Genomic DNA, 12619 nt, shown 5'->3' with positions numbered 1-12619 from the left:
AACCAAGGGCTCTACCCCATGTCTTCCCTGGGGCTGACGGGCTGACACCACATCACCAGGCCTTCTCCTGTCCCCTGAGGAGAGGACATTTGCAGACACAGCCAAAAGCATAAGTACTGGAGCAAGATCTCTGGAGTCCTAGCTCCAACCACTTACTAGCTGTATAGAGAAGCTGCCCACCTCTCTAGGTCTCAATCTCCACATGCGTAAAATAAGAATGTAGAGCTGTAGCAGCCAGTTCCTAACAGGAAACTGGCAACATCCCCCAAAGGGTGATTAAGAAAAAAAAACAGTTGCAGTCAAGTCAATTCCAACTCATGGTGACCCCACGTGTTTTAGAGTAGAACCATGCTCCATACGGTTTTCAGTGGATAATTTTTCAGGAATAGATCTCCAGGCCTTTCTTCCAAGGTACCTCTGGGTGGGTTTCAACCACCAGATTTTTGGTAAGCAGCCAAGCTCATTTAATATTTGTGCCACTCAGAGACTCCAAAGGGTGATTAAAGAGAGTTCAATGACTGGATCAACTTACAGAGCCCTGAGCAGAGTTAAGGAACCCAGCAAGGAATGGTGCAGCACCCTGGAGCTAGCAACTGCAGGGAGCTGTTTCCACACCAGGCCCGAAAAGGCCAAGGAAGGAGATATGGCCCTCAGGAGAACAAAGCCCAGTCACTGTCGGTCTTGACTTGGCAAGGAAAAACTGGTGGAATAAATATCTCGGCTTCTCCCTTCTCCTGTCCTGCAATCTGTTATCAGTGCCTCCCATTGGCCCAACCTAATGGGAAACCAAAGGACAAGGGAGCCTGGTCATAATCCAGGCTGGAACAGTCAGCCTTCTGGGCACAAAGCCACTGCAGAAGGACAGGCAGCAGATCAGGAGGGGTAAATGGAGGACATCCAGACTAAATAACTACCTTAGCTCAGTCAGTGAATCTTTTCTGCAACTCTCATTATTTCCATAGTCCTGACGGTTCTCATAAAAGGAAAGTGCTTGTCAATCTAAAGAAATTAAGGTCTAATGGTGGAATTTTGTTTTATGTGAATGACCAAGGAGGGTAATTTATGAGGCAGAAGATTTTTATCAAGATCTCCACAAATCAGGCCTCCAAGCCCCCTCCCTAATTTGGTAACCAGTTATCGAGTGCCCATTACCCTCACTGGCCAGGAGAAGGAAGGCCTAGGGGCTGAGCTGAGCTGTGAACCCCCTTGAGTTCTACGTCTGAGCTAGGAGATGGTGGACGTTACAGTGGAGGTTGTCTGATTATTGTTCTCAGTCACCCTCTGAGGTCACACCACCCTGATGCCCAGGCAAGCGCCCTTAGCAGAAGCCCTTGAGGAGAGGGGACCCCTGGCCATCCTGTCTCGTCTCAGACTGCACCATGAGAAGCAGCAGCCCAGGTCTCTGTGAGGGTGCCCAGGCATGAGGTGGGTAAGATAGAGGGGGACATCAGCCCTGTGATCCTGTGGGAAAGGGGAACAGGGAAGGCCTCCCCAAGGGCAGGGCCAGGCAGGAGCAGCCCTTGTCTGGCAAGAGATGAAGGGGATGATGTTGAGTCCACCTGGGCTGGGCCCTGGCCTCCAGCCATGCCCCACACCCACCTGGGCAGGAGGAGGCCTTTGAGCGAGGCTAAAATTTGGGGGTTCGCCCACCAAATAAGACCTTCTCTTGCACAGGTTTGCCAGTTTCTCTTTCAGGATGATTCAGAAGGAAGAGGACATGCAGCAAGGGGTGTGCCATGCCCTTCCAAGGGGGCAGGGAGGGGTCACGGCTGAGGCGCTCCAGAGGGGAGAGGGAGAGAAAGGCCTGCTGTTTGCCCAGGAGCTGAGCAGACACTGAGGCCCTTGTCCCTGGGCAGCGGGGGAGGCTGCTGGCCAGATGGAGAGCAGCCGGGGAGAGGAGGGATTCCTGAGCTGAGCAAGCCACCTCTTCCTCCCACACCCCCATCCAGCTCCTCCAGCCTGAGAGGAACAGAGCAGGCCTTACCAAGCCCTGGTGGGCTACAGCCCCCACCTCTAACCAGACACCAGAACTTCCAGGGGCAGCCCTGGGACTCTCAGAAGTGTCCCAAAGTACTGAGCAAGGTGCTGCCTTGTGGCACGTCCTTAGGGTTTGTGTGTTCAAAGCCAGAGGGCTTTTCTCTAAAAGGAGCTTCCCTGGTCTGCAGTGAACAAATCCAGTCTCAGACCTCTGGGGCACTTGGTCCGGGAGAAGGGCTGCATTCATCCACTTGACAATAGTGACTGCCTCATGGAGTTCAAGTCCAGCTGCAGATCTGCGTCACGTCTATAAATTATATTGGAATTATACTGTACGCTGTGGATGATTGGGGTGTGGTGATAAAGGAGTTCCCCTAAGCAGGTTGGGGGCGTGAGGGAACAGGTGGGCTTCACTGAGGAAGTGACCCTTGAGCTGACACCTGAAGGAAGGGAAGGTGTTCGATGGGTGAAGAGGGATGGGGAGAGCACTCCGGGCACAGGGAATCACATGTGCAAAGGTCCTGGAGAAGGAAGGAACACAGTGAGTACATCACCATAAAGAAGCCAGCGGTGGGGCTGGAGAAGAGCAAGAGGGCCTGTGCTGAGAGATGAGGCCAAGGCCAGGCCGGCCCTTGTGGCCACAGAAAGGGATTTAGTGTTTTTCTTAGGCAATAGGAAGCCATCACAGGCTTTTAGCTGGGAGGACTGGCTGGGATCTGGGTTTTGAAACCTATCCCCCAGCATCTGAGTGAAGCACTTCTTGAAAGGGATGCCACAAAGGCCCAGGTAGGAAGTGCTGGAGCTGGAACTGGTGTGTGTGGGTGTGTGTGTGAGTGTGGGTGGGTGTGTTTGCGTGTGTGTTGGGGGCCTGAAATAGACGCAGACAGAGTTGAGAGATATTGAGGAAGTAACAGCCATCCTTTGAGAGGATGGAACATGAGGGATGAAGGTGACTTTTCTGCCCTCAGGTACCTCCAGCCTGACCTGAGGTGGGTGATGGGACATGTCACACATGAGAGCAGACAGGACCAGACAGGCTGTCATGAGTTGGGGAGGTGGTTTCCTCCTCTCCGCACACCCTCTTTCCTTCCCTGGAGCTTCCAGAACGTGTAGCAGGTCTACCTGGTTGACAGGAAAGGTTCTACCTTCCTGGGTTCCCACCCTGGCTGGGCTGGTCCCCTCTGGAATCCTGGACCAGGGAAGAGGGCTCCAGTGGTTTAATCATTGTCCTGCTAATTAGCTGATGGGTCTGGCAGGCATGAAGGCTATCATCCTGGGTTCTGACCCTTGTCCAAGGGTGGGTGGGTCTCCTGGGAGAGCAATTCCAAGGAAACCTTCAGCCCTGCATCTATCAGTCCATAGACTGCTTTACTCTTCCTTTCTTGTTAATTAATAGATTTTATTTTTTAAAACAGTTCTAGGTTTACAGCAAAATTGAGCAGATAGTACAGAGAATTTCCACATACCCTCTCCCCCTGCACAGTTTCCCCTATTACTAATACCTTGCATTGGTGTGGTACTGTTGTTACAATTGATGAAGCAATATTGACACATTCTTATTAACCAAAGTCCATAGTTTACAAGAGGGTTCTTTCTTTGTGTGGTACAGTCCTCTGGGCTTTGTCCTGTCTCAGGAAGTATCCTGTATTCTGTGTCATTACAGTACCAAGAGTTTCATGTCCTGAGGGAGGAATTGCAAAGAAAGCTCCAGCCTGGTGCTTTCCAGCCCCTGACTGCTTCTCACCCTCCCCAGGTCATGTGACCGCACCACAGCTGAGAGCAGGCACCATGGTGACACTTGACTGGTGAGGAAAGCAAGACTCAGAGGTTAACCATTTAACTTGCTCAAGGTCACACAGCGAGTCATGGCAAAGCTTGGGCCCGGGGCTTCAGCTGGGTCCCCTTCAAAGCAGACCCTGAGACCAGGACTAGGGGGCAGTAGTTCATTTGGGAGATGATCCCAGGAAGCACAAGTGAGGGAGTGGAGAGAGAGAGCCAGGGAAGAGGGGAAGCCGATAAAGAATGGGTTAAAGAGCAGATTCCTGCTGTGGGTCCCTGGGGCTCAGCCCTGTGGGGACACTCTGAGAGACTGCACAGAGCACTTCTCAAAATCGACCCACTGACGGGGGCGGGAACCAGGGTTATTTACCCACTAACTCACTGGTGGAGGATTGTCCCTGGGGACTTTAAATCCCAGCATTTCCATCTCCCTGTGGGCAGTTCTACTCTGTCCTATAGGGTTGCTATGAGTCGGAATCGACTCGAGGGCACTGGGTTTTTTGGTTCTGGGTGGAGTGAAGAGGTCCCTAGGTAGTACAAACTGGGCTCAACTACTAACTGAAAGGCTGGCGATTTGAATCCACCCAGCGGCACCACAAAAGAAAGCTCTGGCAATCTGTTTCCATAAAGATGACAGCCAAGAAAACCCTATGGAGCAGTTCTGCTCTGTAACACTGGGGTCACCATGAGTCAGACTTGACAGCAACAGGTGGAGACCGGAGGCCCTACAGCAGGGGAGCAGCATAGAAGGGCCCGTGGGGGGAATGAGGTGTGGGCTAAGGGTCAGCCCAGGCCCCCTGAGTGCCCACTCTTTCCTCTAGGCGTCTTCATTCAAACACTTAGTGGGTGCCTGTGCTAGGCCCACTGCACGTGTGACACCTGCATCCCTGACATTTTCTGCAGCAAGCACTAGAACATAGACTTTCGGAGTCCCTGAAAGGGGGCTCCATGGGACAAGAGGGCCCTGAGATCAGCCTCCTCAAGACCTGAAGGGTATGTTCCCAAGGGGCTGAGGTGAATTCCCACCAAGCATTGCTCCCACTCAGCCAGAAGTCTAAAAAATAAAAAAGTCTAGGACAAGTTAATCCCAAAAGACACTTGGGATCAACTCAATGACCACCCCCACCCAGCCAAAGCAGCATCATGAGAGTGAGAACTTCTCAAGGGTGGGGCCTAAGAGATCCTGGTTGCCATGGTCCCAAGCCCCCACCGAGACCCTGGCCCTGTAGCAGGACTTTGACAAACATGGGCTGGGTGGGGCTGAGCCTCAGCGGCTCCTTCCTTGGTTGGCATTGCTGTCATCCTACACCCTCTTTCTAAACGTAGTTGGGAGTGGCCCCAGCACATCAGGCACCTCTGTGTTTATTTGCCCAGGGCTGGCTGGGGAAAGCAGAAAAGAGGACTACCTAGAAAAGGACATTTGGGGCTGGAGCCAGAAAAGGACAACTAATAATAACCAACCATAACCAACTCCTGTTGCCTGCCTGCTAGATGGTGCTAAGACTGCCCTTAGTGTTACCTAATCTCCGTCCCCATTTTATAGATGAGGAAACCAAGGTTCACAGAGCTAATGGAATTCACCTTCATTCAAGCAGCTAATGGATTATCCCCAAGTTCTACAAATGCGGAGTGGAAACTGGGCAATTTACGTAGTGGTGAAGGTCACACAGCTAAAAGGAAAGCTCAGGAAGGTGCTCAGTATCACACAGCTAAAAAGTGATAGAGCTGGGGCTCGGAATCCAATTGGCCAGATCCCAGAACCTGTCGGCTTCGCCTCTATGCTGCAGAATGGAGAATCTGGGAGGGGAATCACGGCTCATTCAGGAGTTAGGCCCATAGAGAGAGAGCCCAGCAGAAGGCTGTTTTTCTTTTCCTCATGGGACTCTGCCCTAAGCACCTCCTCAGTTCCTGGGAGGAACCTTGAAGTTGGGTCAGGGAGCCCTCCAAGGCCCAAGCCTCCACCCACAGCTGCCACCTAGATCTTTCCTCTGACTCCACCTACCAGTGGGGAACCCTGGCCCAGCTTCCTCCCTCCCGAGCAAGGTGACCCTTGGTGCCCAGGATGGGTTCTCTCTGGGTACCACAGTCTGTGGACCACAAACAGGCTCTACCTGCCCTGATTCCAGCAGACTCCAGCACCAATCACCTCAATTCACTAGTTTTCCCTACTTCCTGGGGGATAATATGTACAGCAAGAAGACAAGAGGTTAGACAGCAGGAAGGACTTCCAGGTTGTTAGGGATGGGAGGTGTGGGGATTCGGTGACGGAGGCCGGGAAGTTCTTTAAAAAGGAGTACTCTAAGCAGACTGAGTAAAAACCCAAGTTCAGGGACTCAGGACTAATTAACTTCCTTCAGCTTCTCCAGCTCCCTCCCTCAGGGCCTGAGTGCTGGGAGTAAGATCTGGAAGGTTGCCTCCAGAGCCCTGTACAAAGGACAAGCAGGACCACACCCGACAGCTGTTCCCATTCATAGCCAATAAGAATCAGCATTTATTGAACACTTACCTCGGGCCTTTTATGTCTATAAGAAAACCAGTTACTGAGGAGTTGATTCCAACGCATGGCGACCCCATGTGTGCCAGAGTAGAACTGTGCTCCACAGGGTTTTCGATGGCTGATTTTTCAGAAGTAGATCACCTTTTAGATCACCAGGACTTTTTTTCCGAGGTGCCTCTAGAGGGGCTCGAACCTTCAACCGTTCAGTTAGCCGAGCATATTAACTGTTTGCACCACCCAGGGACTCCGTTATGTCCATAACAGTTCATTTTATCTTCAAAGTCCCTTTAAGAGGGGTACTAATATTATGCCCACTTAACAAATGAGGAAATCAAGGCCCAAAGCCCTCACCAGCAGCTCCATCTTCCCAATGTCTGTTCATCCTTCAAGGCTCAGCTGAAAAGGTCCCCTACTCAAGACATTTTGCCAAGGACCACTGGGTACAACAGGCCTCCCTCTTTCCTGCTTTCCACTGGGCAGTAGGTGCACAGGGACCGCCCATGTTTGGAGTGTAGACTCTCCAGACAGACCTGACACTTCCTAGCTCTTGACCTTGAACAAATGACTTCCCTAAGCTCAGTTTCCTTACCTGTCAAACAGGGATAACAATAGTGCCAAGCACAGAGGACTGTGGTGAGCATTCAATGAGATGACCAACATGAGCCCTTTCTGCCTGGTCCCTGTCACAGAGAAGGTGCTTAAACAGAGGTGGGTCGCTATGACTACATCTATTTCCCATGTGCTCTCGTGTTGGTACTCACTAACTTTGCTCATTTCATTCCCCAGCCCGATTGCAAGTTCACTGAGAACTCACCTCAGTATCTCTCGGCTTGGGTTCTCCAGGATGCCAACCCTGAGACAAGGATTCCAGGGCACGTGCTTTCATGGAAGGAATTCCTGTTGTTCCATCAACAAACGGTTGATGAGCTTAGCTGCTTACAGAACACTTGGTGGTCTGAGTTCACCCAGAGGTGCCTCGGAAGAAAGGCCGGATGATCTGCTTCCAAAAAATCAGCAAATGACAGCTCCTGTCTGGAGGCGAGATGAGAAGCCAGGGCGGGCCAGGAGCTGGTTGAACGGACATGGGGAATACAGGGTAGAGAGGAGTGCGCTGTCTCATCATGGGGAGAGTAGCGAGGAGAACATAGCAAGGTGTGTGTAAGTTTTTGTATGAGAGATGACTTGATCTGTAAACTTCCACTTAAAGCACAATAAAAACAAAAACACAAACCTAGTGGGGCGGGGCAGGGGGAAATCAGCCATTGAAAACCCTGTGGAGCACAGTTCCACCTGACACACGTGGGTTCACCACAGTTGGAATCGGCTTGAAAGCAACTGGTTTTGTTTTTTTGTTGTTGTAGCTGTTTATTAAATTTAATGGAGACGACCACAGAAAACACCAGAAGAGGAGCAAGGAAGTAAGGCAGGGAAGGAAAAGTCACCAGTAATGGATTTACTGTCTAGCCAGTTACCACTGGGAACAACCGGAGCCCAGTCCTTCTGGGAGCTCAGGGAGCCAGCTGGGCCAGAACATGCCTCAAGCCATTAATCCAGTGAGAGGTGAAGAAGTCAGGTGTTTATTCACCGAATCCTGGACCATCATTGGTTGAGGGCTGCTTCTGGGCTTTCACTTCCTGGCACTTCTGCCTGCTCTGTGGTGATGGCCAGCCCCCCTCCCACAGCAGAAAGAGGCCCTCAGGCAGAGAGATGCCCAAAACCTCTGGAAACAGCCTTCAAACATGAAGATGAGAGTGGGGAGGGGGATGGGGGTGTAGGCAGGGTACCCACAGTGAGATCTAGGATTTCCTCCAATCCCCCTCACTCATTCCCAGTAACAGGCCCACTGCTAGGATGCAGTAGTTCCCTGAATCAGAGGTTATGATTGTTAATTTTACTTATCCATATGTTAATGGAAATATGTGTGTAAGGATCTTGGAACAGGTTTCACAGTGACAAGTGTAATATTCAAAAGAATAGTCAGGGAACCACCTCCCTCTATCTCCCCATCTCCCCATCCTGTTCCCTCCCCTTGAGGCAGCCCAGTTACCAGTCTCTGCTGTGTCCTTCCCATACCAGTCAGCATTCCTAGTGCTGCCTCAAACCCCAGCCACCTCCAAGGACCAGCTTCCCGCACCTCTGAGCTCTGGCAACTTGCTAACCTGTCCTCATCCAGCGCCAGCCCTGCCCAGCCAACAAAGGGCTGTGGGGTGCCAGGTGCTCAGGGAAGGGCCTGGGTGAGGGCCAGTGTGGCTTTGGCCAAACAGGAGGCCCTGGCTAGGGATGCATCCATTGGTTCCTCTGTCAGGTGCTTGGCTAGTCACTGTCATCGGGGTAGGCCAAGTACTTCCTGTTTATCCCTGGGGGCCGGGGAAAGGATCTCAGAGCCCAGGGGCCCATCTTGAGGGTTTGGGCCCATTCCAGGAGGGGTATGTCTGGGAGACAAGATGAGCAGTGGCAGGACCAAGAGAAGGACCAGGAAGGACTCTGAGGCAATGTTCTTATTATATTGCTGCACAACAAGTGATCCAAAACAGTGGTGTTCACAATTATGTTAGGTCTGGGATTTGGAAGGGCATGGCTAGGCAGTTCTTGCTTGCGGATTCTCATGGGATTACAGTCAGGTGTCGGCTGGGACTGGAGTCATCTGGAGGCTCAGCAGGGTAGACATGCCCACTCACACACTGCTAGGGTGCAGTAGTTCCCTCAGTCACACGCTGGCAGTGGTGTGGCTGTCGGCTAGGGGTCAGCTGGGGCTGTCGGTCACAACTACACGTGGCCTCTCCAGTTTGGCAATCTCAGGGTAGTCAGACTTCTTACACAGTGGCTGGCTTATCCCAGAGCAGTGTCCCAAGAGGAGCAGACAGAGATCACACGGTCCTTTATGACTTAGCTTCCGTGGTCACATACTGTCACTTCCCCTGTACTTTATTGGTGGAGGAAACCCTGGTGGCGTAGTGCTATGGCTGCTAACCAAAGGGTTGGCGGTTCAAATCTGCCAGGCACTCCTTGGAAACTCTCTGGGGCAGTTCTACTCTGTCCTATAGGGTCGCTATGAGTCAGAACTGACTCGACCGCAATGGGTTTTAATGGGTTTATTGGTGGAAGTAGTCATGAGCCCAAAAGCAAAACCAAACCTGTTGCAGTCAAGTCAGCCCCTGACTCATGGCAACCCCATGTATTACAGAGTAGAACTGCTCCATGGGGTTTTCTTGGCTGTAATCTTTACGGAAGCAGATCACCAGGCCTTTCCTCCACGGTACCACCAGGTGGGCTTGAATCCTTAGTAGTTGAGCGCAAACCATTTGTGTCATCCCAGGACCTCCCACCTCTTAATGGGAAGTGTGCCAAAGAATGTTGGGGCCATGTTTTAAAACTGCCACAGGTGACATGTCAGAACAGGTCTCTCTCCCTGTGCTAGCTGGGACTTCATAGGTTACAGGCCCTGGAGAACACCAAGGGACCACAGGCCGGCATCCGTCTGCAGATTTGAGGACTGAGGGCCTGGCAAGGCAGAGCCTGGCCCCGAGCGCCTTCCTCTGCCCATCCTGCCTGTCTGTAAAGGCCAAAGGGTCCGCAGGCACTGAGGTGCAGGCAGGTTAGCAACCATGGATGAGCGTGTGAGGGGGCATATTTGCGCAAGAGGTGTGTGTGTGTGTGCACGCGTGTGTACCATTACACAGGCTTGGGTATGAACATGGAGGGTTACTCTACCATTTAGAAGATCTTGTGTTTACTTTCCAAATACCCCTACCCTAGGTCCCCCCTCAAAAAAAAAAAACAAATCCATTGCTGTCTAGTCAATTCTAACTCATAATGACCTTATAGGGCAGAGTAGAATTGCCCCATAGGGTTTCCAAGGAGCGGCTGGTGGATTCAAACTGCCTAACCTTTGGATTAAGGGCCTAAGCCCTTAACCACTATACCACCAGGGCTCTGACTAGGGCCCAGGTGTTGCTAAACCTTGGGCCCCCTCAATGGGAAAACTGAAGCAGGGCCACTGGCAGGAAAGGGCTGTGGAGGGAGGGGCCAAGTCAAGAGTATGTGCTGAGTAAGGAGGCCTGTGGAGGTCAGGAGGGGCTGGAACTCTCATCCTGAGCCTCAGGGTCACAGGGTGGGCCAGCTAAGTGAGAAGGGGGAAGAAGGGGAGCCACTCATCAGAAATGACCTCAGCTTCCTAGCTGCACACTATCAACCATGGAAACACCTGTGGGAGGGGAGGAGAGGGGAGGTTTGGGAGGCCAGAGAAGCCCAGGAGGCCCAAGGTCCTCAGTTCCCTCTCTGAGTCCAAGAGGCATCCCTTCAGAACCAGGCTGCCCCACTGTTTCTGGGGCCATTCCAAGCCTTCAGCACACCTCATACCATAGTAGCCCAGGGTGAAGTTGCCCGAGGCAGGCCATCACCCCAGTGTGTAACAGCTGGTCCCCCCATTCTTCCTCATCTCCCCTCAGGAATGTGAGTCCCAGGAGGGCAGAAGCTTGTCTGACTTGTTCACAGTAGTACTCTGACAGGTCCCCTATAGAGATGTGTCGAATGAATAAATTAGTGAGGAGTGGGTGGACATAAGCTCCCTGAGTGTTGCAGTTTGTGCTTGACTACTAACCTAAAGGTTGGCAGTTTGAACCCACCCAGCGGCTCCATGGAAGAAAGGCCTGGCAGTCTGCTCCTGTAAAGATTACAGCCAAGAAAGCCCTATGGTGTGGTTCTCTTCTGTAACACACAGGGTGGCCATGAGACTGAATCAACTTGACAGCAATAGGTTTAATTTTTTTGGTAGGGATTTTGTGGGCAGGGGTCTGCCCCGGCCCCTGCCCCTTGCTCCTCTGTGCCCAGTCTCTGGGTAGGATGGCTGCCAAGGTGGCAGACGCCCAGCCCTGTGCCTACTCCAGAGGCCCGCCCAGGTACTTCCTGAGTAGCAGGACACGTCCTTCGCTGCAGGCCCCCGAAAGGAGGCAGCTTATCAGAGGGGAAAGGATGTATTGTTCAGGCCTGGCTGCCCGCCTGGGCTGGAAGTGCCACGTCCAGGGCCTGGCAGGCAGAGCAAGGCACAGCCGCAGGAGGACCCCAGCAAGGAGGTGGGGATGGGAGGGTTTGGGGTGGGCGGACAAGCAAGGCTCTGAGCCCTAGGCAACACCAGGACCTTGGCCCCTCTAAGACGTCCACTTAGACCCTCTGCCCTGCTGCACAATTCCAGCTTCTCTCCATTCCCCTCCTACCTCTCTGATCCCTGGTGGAATGTTTCGTTTGCTCTACTAAATTCACTCTTTTAGGCAATATTAAGGAACACCTCATAAGTGCCAGTTAAGGCTCTAGGCGCTGGGGATACAGCAGTAAACAAAACAGACAAAGATGCCTCCCCTCATGAAACTCCATTCCAATTAAGAGAGACAATACACACACATGTAAATAAAATATACCATATGTCAGATAAATGAAGTGTTCTGGAGAGAAATAAACCAGGGCAGGGGCACAGGGACAGCCACTGGGGGATATGGGGACAGATGCTTTTTTTTGACATAAAGTGGCTACATAAAGAAAGACCTTTCTGAGAAGGTGACAGCTGAGCAGAGACCTCAAGGAGGTGAAGGAGTGGGTCACATAGATTCCTAGGGGCAGAGCCTCCAACGCAAAGGGAACAAGTGCAAAGGCTCTGACGTAGGAGTGTGTTGTGTTCGAGGAACAGCAAAGAGACCAGTGGAGGCCATGAGAACCAGGAAGAGAGTATCAGGAGATGGAGTGGAAAGGTAAAGGTGGGTGGGGGAACAGATGGCAAAGGGCCTCATTGGTCCCTGGGAGGACTTTGGGTCTGACTCAGGGCAATGGGGAGCCAGAGCAGGGTTTTCAGCAGAGGAGGGACCTACCAGATTTATGCTTTAAAACAACAGCTCATGTTACCTAGTGCTTAGTATACATCGGGCACTTTTCTAGGTACTGAACATGTATTAACCTATTTAATCTTCCCAATAACCTGTATTCGAGATGTGGAAAGTGATGCCCAGAGAGGTTAAGGGGCCTGTCCAATGTCGTCACATAGCTAACGTTCAGGATTTCTCAACCTCGGCACCACTGGCGTTTGGGGCCGAATAATCTTCGTTATGGGGCTGTCCTGTGCATCGTAGGATACTTAGCAGCATCTGTGGCCTTTACTCACCAGATGCTAGTAGTAGCCCTCGCCCCTCCCAAGTTGTGACAACCAAAAATGTCTCCAGATGTTGCCAAATGTCCCCTGGAGGACAAGACTGCCCCCAGCTAACAACCATTGCTGGAGTATCCAGGAGTCCTTGAGGTGCTCTTGTTAAGCACTTGGTGGTTCAAGGACTCCAAACTCACCAGCTGGTCCAAAGAGAAAGGTCAGCAGTTCAAACTCAC

This window comes from Loxodonta africana, chromosome 1, assembly GCF_030014295.1.
Source record: "Loxodonta africana isolate mLoxAfr1 chromosome 1, mLoxAfr1.hap2, whole genome shotgun sequence".
In the NCBI taxonomy this organism is placed as follows: domain Eukaryota; kingdom Metazoa; phylum Chordata; class Mammalia; order Proboscidea; family Elephantidae; genus Loxodonta; species Loxodonta africana.
The sequence above is the reverse complement of the archived record's forward strand: the minus strand, read 5'-3'. Positions refer to the sequence as shown.